Genomic DNA, 8349 nt, shown 5'->3' with positions numbered 1-8349 from the left:
TAATTTTAATTATTTATTTATGCTTTTGGACCTTCCACTTGAGAGGCAGGCGGCAGAGCCACTGAGGTAAATCCCCGGCCCAGCCCTTTTTATTTTTATTTTTATTTTTATTTTAGGGTCTCACTAAGTAGCCCAGGTGGGACTTAAACTTACAATCCTCCTGCCTCAGCCTCCTAAGTAGCTAAGATTACAAGCAAGGGCCACACAGCTGGCTGAGATGTATTATTTTTATTGACTCCAGATGAAGAGTCAATATTTTTATTGTACAGATGAGGGAAAAATGAGGCCCAGAGGAGTGAAGTCTTTTGCCCGATGGCATTCAAACTCATGCAGTCTGATCCCAGAGCCACACATGGAATCACCAATACCTGTTAGCCCTGTCCCTGGATGCTGCACACTGTCTCCTTGCCTTTCCACCTCTCTCTCACACTGGCTGCCAGAGTGACTGCTTCAAAGCCTGGCTCAAAGTCTGTTCCATTCCTGGCCCGGCGCTCCATTTAAGCTTCCACCCAGTCCGGTCACTGTCATTGCCCTAGTCCAGGTTGCCAGCATCTTTTTTCTCTCAGTTTCTCCATTCAACTCTCAGTTCCGTGAGAGCACTGGCTGCACCTGTCCAGTTCACCAGCAAAATGCCCATTACACAGATGTACTGGCTAAGTATTTGCTGAGCCAAAAAAAGGAAGAACAGACATCAGGCATCCTGTCTTCCCCCATCTAACATCTCCTCACTACTATGAAAAAGATCTTTCTAAGCACAGCCCTGAGCAGTACTTTTTTGCTAGAAACCCATCAGTGACAAATGTAACCCATAGATTCTACTTCTAGACATTTATCCTACAGATACACATGTGCACAAGGAGGATGACATGCACCCCAATTATTTATCACCAAATTGTAATAGCAAATTACAGGAAATGTCCTAAATGAAACCTAAATGTCCCTAGTTGGAGCTTGCTTGACTAAGACAATAGGCTACTGTATACTATGAAGGAAGAATGAGGAAGCACTTCATGTACTGATATGGAGCAATCTCTCTATGTAATACTTGGTGATAAAGCCAATTACTACACTTGATCTTAGCCAAAAGGCCAAGAAGAGATGAAAAAGCCAATAACTGTGCAAAACATTGGCTATAAAATGATACCATTTAAGTATGAAATAAAGGAAAGCAAGTGCATACAAATGCGTTTGCTGAATATGTTAACCTTCTTGCCTCACTTACTTTTAAATTTTTGATCTATGTGAATATATTATTAAGTGAAAAATGTAAACTTTAGTATTTAAAATCTAGTAATGTGGGCTGGGGGTGGAGTTCAGTGGTAGGGTGCTTCCCTAGCACACGGAAGGTCCTGGGTTCCACCCATAGTACGCCCATGCATGTGCCCACACACACACAGTAATAATGTAAACTATAGTTTTTATTAAATAAGATAGGGCCTCCCCGTCAATTACATACCCACCTTTGTCCATGCTGTTTCCTCAACCCAAATTGCCTTTCCTTCTTCGCTTCTCTGAATATCCCCATCTGCACTGTCCACTGTGGCAGTTCCTAGTTGCACGTGAAGGTACTGCACTGGAAATGTGACTAGTGCAAACTGAGATGTACTGTCAGTATAAAACATGCTAGAATTTGAAGATTAAGTATGAAAAAATAATGTCAAATATCTTCACAATTTCTGTATACTGATTCCATGTTGAAATGATAAGATTTGAGATGTATTGAAATTAAGAAAAGATATGATTAACATTTACTTCACCCACTTAATTTAGTTATTTTTGTACTGGGTATCGAAATCAGAGCCTCGTGCAGGCCAAACAAGCTCTCTACCACTGAACTACACCCTAGCCCTATTTTCTTTATTTTATTTTGTGATAGAATCTTGCTAAGTTGCCCAGGCTGACCTTGAACTTATGATCCTCCTACTTCGACCTCCCAAGTAGCTGGTATTACAAGCATGTGTATGTGTTCAACTTTTTATTTGTTTGTTTGTTTGTTTGTTAGTTTGTTTAGAGGTACTGGGAATTGAACCCAGGGCCTTAGCACTGAACTACATCTGCAGCCCATTTTTAATTTTTAAATTTTGAGACAGCCTCCTTAAGTCACTAAGTTGCCCAGAGTGGGTTCAAACTTGGTCTTCCTGCCTCAGCCTCCCAAAGTGCAGAGATTATAGGCATGTGCCACCTTTTTACTTGGCTCCTTTTACTTTTAGTGTAACTATGTGGCTTGTAGGATATTTCTACTGGACAGCACTGGTCTAATTTCTCAGAGCCCCCCCACACCCCCCATACACAGTGGTGATACTTTCTCTCTGAAACTCTCAAATCCCTACTTGGAACTCCTTTTGCTGCCACCTGCCTGAGCATGGGAGAACTTGCCAGTTGTGTGTCCATGTTGCCCAGTAGCCTGTGTGTAAAGCCTGGAGGGAAAGGCCCATCAGCTTCTTCTCTGCATCCAGCCAGGCACAGAGCCGGGGACAGAAACACAGTTGAGCTGGTTCAACTTAGATGAGCTGAAGTGCAAACTGTAGTGGGTATTGGAGAGAGAGCAGGAGCGATCCAGAGGGCCACCCTGGGCCAGCAGACGCCAGAGGCTGAAGTCATTCCCTCCAGTCCTCTGCCTTAGGGCCCAAAGGCCTGGCTATGAGGAAGTAGTTCTACCCTGGAAAGGCAAGAAGATCTGGGACGTATCAGAGAAAGGCTGGGGTTTCTGTTGCACACAGAGAATAAAAGCCCCAAGGAAAGTGAACGGACTGTGAGTGGTTACAGCACAGAGGTTACAGAGGCAGGATCTGCAATCAGAGCACTGAGCTCAAACTCTAGCTCTATTCTCTGAAGAGACAGGTTGAGCAACCCTAGGCTGAAAATCCAAATCCAAATGCTCCAGAATCTGCCACTATGATACAAGTGAAAAATTCCACACGTGACCTCATGTGATGGGCTGCAATCAAAATGCAAGCACACTAAAAATAATGGACAAAATTATCTCCAGGCTATGTGTAAAAAGAGTATTTTCATATAAATTCATTAAATGAAGTTCATGTTTAGATTTAGGTCTCATTCCCAAGGTATCTCATTACATATATGCAAATGTCCCAAATTTTCAAAAATCTGAATCTGAAATACTTCTGTTCCAAGCATTACGGAGAAAGGTAATGCAATCCATTTTAAAGATTATTAAAGCCTGGTGTGATAGTGCATGCCTGTAATCCAGCTACTTCAGAGGCTGAGGCAAAAGGATCACAAGTTCTAGGCCAGCCTAGTCAATTTAGTGTGACTCTGTCTCAAAATGAAAACTGAAAAGGGCTGAGGATGTAGTTCAGTGGTAGAGTGCCCCTAGGTTGGTCCCCAGTATCAGAAAAAAAAATCATTGAGTTGTAAACATTAAATGGGTTCATGATATGTGAATTATATCTCAATAAAGCTATTGCATAAAACAAAGCCAGCCCTACTATTTAAAAGCCATAGAATCAGGAGCAAGTCACTTTACCTTTCTATGCCTTAGCTTTCAGACTGATGGAAGGAAGGATATGATAATAACACCTATCTCAGAGAGTGGCTATGAAAATTAAATGAGCCAATGCATATGAAGCATTTGTGGTATGCCACAGTAAGGGCATACTAAGTACTAGCTGCTGTCATTTTCAGATGTCAAGCACTGTGGTAGTCATGTAACATACAATATTTTACTCAGCTCTTACAATGATCATGTCATGGTGTGCATGTATTACCATCCCCATACAAAAGGTGCAGAAATTTAGTCCAGAGAGTCCCCACAGTGTAATAGGTGTCTATTGGCAGACCTAGGACCAGCACCTGCTGTTCCTGCTTCTCCACCCTTTCACTTGGCCTACTCCAAGGCAGAAGTCTCAGGCATGGCCTCCCTTAGGTACTGATGAGGTCTGAGGAGGTATGACAGGCCTTCCTCTAGGAGACATGCCTTTATGCCAGAGGCCAGGCCGCCAGAGGGCCTCCAGCCGGACCTTAGGAGTGGAGACTGCCAAAAAAACCAAAATAGGGCTGGGGATTTAGCTCAGTGGTTCCGCCACCTGCTTTGCAAGCTCAAGGTCCTGAGTTCAATCCCCACCACCACCACCAAAAAAAAAAAAAGAACAAAGAAAACCCCAAAATAAACAAAGCAAACAAAAGAAACAAAAAAGCCAGGTGTGGTGGCACACGCCTGTAATCCCAGGACTTGGTAGGCTGAGGCAAGAAGATCACCAAGAGTTGAACACTGGCCTGGACTATATAGTGAGTTCAAGGCTAGCCTGAACTAAATAGTGACACTCTATCTCAAAAAACAAAACAAAACAAAACAAAGGAATGGAGACTGGATCCAAGGCTCAGAGTGGATCCCAGAGTGAGGATCATAGAGACAATGGTCACTGGGCCATGTTGGCTGAAAGAACATACATTCCTGATGTCACTTCTCAGTTTACACAGCTGAGGATTTACCTGGTGTTTCCTGAGCATCTACAGGATCCCAGAAGCCGACTTTAGGCTTGTCTTAGTGAATCTTCTCTGATTTACAGAGAACCTGAAGCTCAGAGAGATGGCTCACCCAACTCAGAGCCAGGAATCAAACTCAGGCCCCATCCTCTCATCGATTCCATTCATTCGTATTTCTCATTCATTCATTCATTGCCTATTAGGTGCTGAGGATAACCGTATGAATTAATTTGTTATGGAAAAAATTCTGGGGGAGAACCAAGGAGGGAGAAACCCAATGACAGCTGGGAAGAGTATGCGTGTGAAGCGTGTGTATGGGGGGTGGGGTGTGGCTGGCAGGCAGTGAGTGTCTCCCAGACAAAGCGTTTCTTGAAGAATAAATATAATTTCACTAGGAGTGAAGAAGGGGGAAGGGAAGGAAGTTTTAGCAAAGGGAGCGACTTGAGCAGCCTGGCAGAATGTAGTGTTTTGGGTAGGTGGTGAGAGACAAGATGGCATGTGATGGGGCCCACAGAGGATGTGGGGAACAGGGTGGGAGGTAGGCCTGCATCCTGTGCCTTACAGCCTTGTGTGCCAGTCCAAGGGGTCTGGACTGGACTTGGTGGGCTCGGAGAAACAATGAGGGTTTTGAGCAAGATCAGTTTGGTTTTATAGAAAGATCCCTATGCCTGCAGGGTAAGGACAGATCTGAGTGGCTGACCTGGAGGCAGAGCCCAGACAGAAGATTTGGGTAAAGGTAATGAAAGGTAATAAAGATCAGGGAAAGGTAATGAAACTCAGTTGTTGCCCAGGGAAAGAGAAGATGTGTCTCCTGAGGCTTGTAGATGGCAACCAGAAAGAATTAAGTGCACAGGCTGGGTGGAGGATCAAGGCCCATTCCTCAGTTCTGCTTTGGGCAAGTGGGTGGATGAGGTGCCAGGCCCTGAGGCAGGACCACAGAGGAGGACCAGACATGGGGCACGCTGACTCAGGACACCCTGGTGGAGAACAACTACATTTGGAGCGCAGCAGCAAGGTCTGCCAGCCCTCCACAGGTTTCCTGATTTTAAGTCTTGTGCTCTTCCATCTATTGTGTCCAACTGACCTCAAATAGCTTCTGTAAATGGACAGTCAGTGATGCAGGACATGCCAATCCCACTGGATTTATGGTCTAAGGGCAGTCCCACCAGGAAGCATGGAGATTTTTGTAGGATGTGTGCAAATGCAGCAAGACTCAAAGAGCTGGACTGGAGAGAAGGCTGAGAGGTCACCCTATGGAGACCGATTCCAGGCGGGACTCAGGACTCTCGGGATTTCCATGGGGACCCTCCCCCTCCCCCTCCCCTCCCCTCCCCTCCCCTCCCCCATCTCACCCAGCCAGGAAAAGAGCTGGAAGAACGCTGGGTAGTGTTGGGAGAGGACTGACTGGAGCGTGATTTGCATATAATTTGCATAAGACAATCTGTTCTCTGGTAATTTTCAAGTGAAGATGTTATCATCACTCCCCGGAGGGTCACTGCACAATTTTTCTTTCCTTTGTTCTTTGGTACACACAGACCACCCCAGGTCTGCCCTCTAGGAAGCCCTAATAGAGAGAAAGGGGCAGAGGGGAACTGGGAAAGGAGGCTCCCAGCATCCTAGCCAGTGCTCAGGCTCTAGGGTTCCCTTCCCAGGGCACAGTGCAGACACAAGCTTCTGTTGACCCCTCTTCTCCAATTTAATATTCGGAGCCTCTGCTCCCCTCTCACCAGGCCTGGGCTGCTGCCTGCCTCCCCCTGACCCCTAGGCGCTGCCACTGCTATGCTGTGGGGGCTCCCTTGGGGTCCAGCTGCTAAGTCTGGCCCAGGCAACTCGCAGCACAGGCCTGGCTCAGGGGACTTTTTCTAATAGGTGGATAATTGCCTCTGTTAATTGCAATTTGATTTCAGCAATTTTTCTCTAAGAGCCTGCAGGCCTCATGCCCAGATATGAAGAAAGGGGTGTAGGGGTGGAGCCTCCAAGCCAGGGTCCAACCACTCTGAATTTATCACCTGCTGGTCATCTCCTAGGCTCTGCCCCTGCTACAGCCTGAGCTGCAGCTCACCCCACAGCCCCTACTCCTCCCTTGACAAAGATGGGCTGCAGATGACTTGCTCCCAGGGAGTGGTTTGGCAATGCCTCTGGAAGGGGTTAGCTGGCAGACACCCCAGGGTCAGAGCTGGAGCCCCATTACAAGGCCTGGAGGGCTTCCAGCTGGAGCTAGGAAGCTGCTGGAGTCTTCTTCCACAGCTATCCTTGTACTCCCGCCCTTTTCTTGGGTTGCCATATCTCCTCCTTTCTCAGCAACCCAGCCCTGTTTCCAGGGCCCCTCAGCGCATTGCTCTGGGAGACTGGCTGATTCATGGACCTAGGGCAGTCTCCTTTACGTGTCTCTGCTTCCTCCCCTCAGTCTGGAAGTCAGGAAGTCATATCTGGTGACAAGGTTGTGCTGAGGAGTGAAACAGTTAATGTCTCTGGGAAGGTAAAGCAGGAGATTCACATCAAGCCTGGTCTGAGCTACTTGGTGACTTACCAGGATCCTGACTCAAAAAATTTGTGAGTATGTAGCTCAATGCAAAGGCCCCATGTTTGATCCCTAGTACAAAAAAGAAAGAAAAGAAAAAAAAATCCGAGGGCATGGTGGTGCATACATGTAATCCCAGCACTCTGGGAGGCTGAGGCAGGAAGATTGCAGGTTTGAGCGCAGACTGGGTAACTTAGCAAGACCCTGTCTCAAAAAAAAGGTTGGAGACACAGATCATTGCAAAGGTCCTGGGTTGGATCCCTAGCACCAAAATAAAACAAACAAACAAAAACCAGTTAATGTGTGCAATTCGGCAGCACATATACTAAAAACCAGTGGATGTGCATCAAGTGGCACCTATTAAGTTCTCTACAAGGCTTTTTTTTTTTTTTATGGAACGCTTCACGAATTTGCGTGTCATCTTTGCGCAGGGGCCATGCTAATCTTCTCTGTTTTTTTTCAATTTTAGTATATGTGCTGCTGAAGCGAGCACCTCTGTAAGGCTTTTGCTGTTATCCACATCTCAGAGCACTCAGAGCTGGCCCCTAGTCCTACAGGTGATAGCCCTGGGGCTCCCTAGGGGCCAAGAAGAGAAGTGCCCTAAAATGAGGTCCAGGAGGAAGCAGGGTGTGCCTGGGGTGGGGCTGGGGACTGGAAGGGGAAATGCCTGTCATCAGAAATCTCTGGAAGTGGGAGCTATTCCCTTTGAGGCTGGGGCTCTGTAATGCAGACTAGACTATGACTGTTGCCTATCCACATTTTCCACTTCTGCTTCCATCCATACTGGTCACTCTCCCATATAGAGAGGGGCTTCTTGGAGGGAAGAGGCCTTCAGGGAAGAGAGAGGTGTGTGGAATCACACTGGTTCCTTACAAGGGCACTTGGAGAAAGATGGGCCTGGATTCCAATTCCTGGTCCTACTTGTTATCTGGGGGCCTGGCTCCTCTAACTCCATCCCACCCAACTCATTTTGCTTCTTTGTGCCCAGGGACCCATCCTGTCTCCCACATAGGGTGGCTATGGGGATTAGCTAGACTAACACATAGCAGCTTGTAAGTAGGTGCTTCCTAAATAGCCATTTCCTCCCCTGCCACCTCCCTTCCTTCACAGGTATGGGGAGCAATTCCCCCTGTGTTTTTGCATGTGCTGCCCGCCTCTCCCCACCCAATTCCTCAGCATGTAGGTGTCGCCCGCTGCCTTCCTTCCCACCACACACAGGCCTGCTCTGTTGCTGGCAAGGAGTCGGGAGGGGGAGAGGAAGGCAGGGGGAGGTTTGGGGCCCAGGGAGCGTGTCTGGGTGCCTGCCCAGCACCTCTGGCCAGCCAGCCGCTCCAGCAGCATGCTCATTAAGCCAGGAGGACCCACAGAACAGAATCGCAGGC

General features: G+C 47.1%; 1 non-coding gene across 1 annotated transcript; it reads right to left on the bottom strand.

Moving 5' to 3' along the window:
• Positions 1–7353: 7353 nt before the first annotated feature.
• Positions 7354–7460, bottom strand: LOC147820858 (U6 spliceosomal RNA). The gene has a single exon (XR_015448108.1). It is a non-coding gene; the product is annotated as a U6 spliceosomal RNA (small nuclear RNA).
• Positions 7461–8349: the final 889 nt, after the last annotated feature.

Source organism: Heterocephalus glaber, unplaced genomic scaffold, assembly GCF_053883595.1.
Source record: "Heterocephalus glaber isolate CG9 unplaced genomic scaffold, H.glaber_assembly_v1.0 deba00001790, whole genome shotgun sequence".
NCBI lineage: Eukaryota > Metazoa > Chordata > Mammalia > Rodentia > Bathyergidae > Heterocephalus > Heterocephalus glaber.
The sequence above is the reverse complement of the archived record's forward strand: the minus strand, read 5'-3'. Positions and strand labels throughout refer to the sequence as shown.